Source organism: Nothobranchius furzeri, chromosome 1 (assembly GCF_043380555.1).
Source record: "Nothobranchius furzeri strain GRZ-AD chromosome 1, NfurGRZ-RIMD1, whole genome shotgun sequence".
NCBI lineage: Eukaryota > Metazoa > Chordata > Actinopteri > Cyprinodontiformes > Nothobranchiidae > Nothobranchius > Nothobranchius furzeri.
Window position 1 is genome coordinate 105929039 of NC_091741.1, and position 2669 is coordinate 105931707.

Consider the following 2669-nt stretch of genomic DNA (forward strand, 5'->3'; position numbering starts at 1 on the left):
CTTAACCATCGCCTCCTGCCTTTAGTGTCACATTTTGTTTTCACTGTCACACACACACACACACACACACACACACACACACACACACACACGCACACGCACACGCACACACACACACACACACACATTGCTTCCTGCCTCAGAGAAAAGATTTGATCCATTTTGTAGGACCTATAACAGCTGAAATAAATAAAAAGCTGTTTATGAGGTTTGTTTTTTGGGAGGGGTGGATTAGTAAAGTCTCAGAGCAGACGTACCTCTGGTCAAACCTTTAATGTCATACCTCTCAGAATAGTTAAACTAAGGCACATGTATGTCGTAAACGGATTTACACACGAGTGAAAGAGCTGCTACATTTTAACCAAAACATGAGCGAAGAAGAAGAATAAGAAGAACCGATGGATACGTGTTTTGAATATAGCCTTCCTCTGCTAAAAACAACGTTCGAATTGAGACATGATGAGATTTCAGGAAGAAATGTCCGGTACAAAAACGGTACGGTATTATTTTTTGGATCGTAAAGGTTTTTTTATTTCTGCTCCGGGGAGTTTTGATGAAGCAATGGATACGAGCACACACACACACACACACACACACACACACACACACACACACACACACACACACACACACACACACACACACACACACACACACACACACACAACTCTAAACACCCATTCATACATTTGTCTACCTATACAACAAAGCAAATGACTATGTATTGTTTATAAACATTTTTTTTTCGACCAATCGCAACCGTTTTCTATTCAAGATTTTTTTTAAACAGCTGTATAAAATGTAAACCCGCATTTTCGGAGTCGTGATTTGAGGTGTAACAAGCTAAGATGACGGGTAAGTTTTTAACTCAAGACGCAAATCTTTTTTTTCTCTTTCTGGTTTAACATCTTTATTTTCAGACGCTATTGTCATATCGGACGGCGAGTGGGAAGAAATTCCTATTGAGGAATTAACTTGTAAAACTCCGGTACCTTCCCCCCTGGATGATTTGTCTAAAATTAATCGCGCGGTCGAGAATCTGAGTGAGTGGATTTTATAAATATATACGTAACGTTCTTTTCTTCAGCTGAGAAATATCTCATTTTACAGAAAAGGAGGGGGTTCAACCTTACCCCGGAAGTGATAACTTTTACCCAACCACGCCTCCATCCACCAGCCGAACCGTCTTACATCCGTATCAGCCCAGCCATACCGTCAGATCACACGCGAATGCGAACGTGAAAGCTGTTCGTTACAGGATCATCACGCCACAGACGATCCTCGAAGCTGGTAAGTGATTACAAAATAGCGATTAATAAGTCAGAGATGTGTCGTTCATATTTATCGTTTTTATTCTCCAGAGCAACGGCCGACGGCCTACGCACCCCCAATATCTCAGCCCCCACCACCACCTCCAACCCCTTCTCATGCGCAGACGGATGGTAACGATAAAAAAAACAACTGATTAATAAGTCAAAGATGACTCGTTCACATTTACCGTTGTTTTTTATACTTTCAGAACAACATCCGACAGCCGCTTCAATATATCCGCCCACACCTCCTCCTCCTCCCCCTTCTCCAGCACAGGGTAAGAGATTTATAAAAAGGTGGTTATTTACTTCAAAGATGATTCGTTCATATTTTTCCTTGTTTTTATTCTTTCAGAACAATCCGACAGCGACTCTGAAACCGCTGAACGTGGTCCTGAGCAGCCAGCCGGTAAGCTGTTTCACAAAACCGCTCTGCATAGTATATTTAATTTTTGAAGTAAAAAAGATGATGTTTTTTATCCTTTCAGAACAACCCACGACCGACGAAGAGAACGCCCCACCTCCTGCACCTGTACAGAGTAAGTTAAATTTATATATATAATTTATTAAAAGCTCGTTCATTTTATTTATTTTTATTTATTTTTTCATCAGAAAAACGGTTGAAGAAGAAGAAGCGGGGCAGATTTACGCCATTGCAGAGATTAAACAGGATGAAGCTTGGGTACTTGCTCCTGCAAGTCAATTCCAGCCTGGTCGATGTGATGCAACAAGTTCTGGCTCTGTAAAAGGACGACGCAGATTTTTTTCTTCATTTTTAGTAGGTTTTTAATGTCTTTTGTATCATGAGTGAAAATTGGTTTGATGACCTTTCAGATTTGTTTGAAGTAGATGATGAATTAAACGTAGTTGATGATGAATTAAACGTAGTTGATGATGAAATGTTAGATAGAATTTTAGCCAGCCAAAATCCCTCAGTGGAGGTGGCCGATAATTTGGTGTTAACTGACTGGTTTGATTTAAGCGGACTGAGTGAAGTAGATGAATTAGCTTCAGATAGTGAGATCTTAGACGATATTTTAGCATCCCAAGCCGTTTCAAACGAGGTCGATCAAATACTAGCAAATTCAGATGAGCCTTCATCAGAAGCAATAAACGAAATTTTGAGACAAATAGAACACCAGCAGCGCGTAAACGAGATCGATCAAATACTAGCAAATTCAGATGACCCATCTCCACAAGCTGTAGATGAAATATTGAGACAAATAGAACACCGGCAGATCGGAGGGAGCGTAAACGCAGCTTTTAACCAGCGTGAAATTAGAGAGAGAGTGTCTTTTCAAGCAATCAACGACCCAGCCGAGTTTTATATTAATCTGATGGAAATATTAAACAGGTTTG

The 2669-nt window shown here is 40.3% G+C and overlaps 1 long non-coding RNA gene across 1 annotated transcript; it reads left to right on the forward strand.

Moving 5' to 3' along the window:
* The first annotated feature begins 1518 nt into the window (after positions 1-1518).
* Positions 1519-1849, forward strand: LOC139072213 (uncharacterized). The gene is made up of 3 exons (XR_011521804.1): positions 1519-1588; positions 1666-1719; positions 1799-1849. It is a non-coding gene; the product is annotated as an uncharacterized lncRNA (long non-coding RNA).
* The last annotated feature ends 820 nt before the right edge of the window (positions 1850-2669 follow it).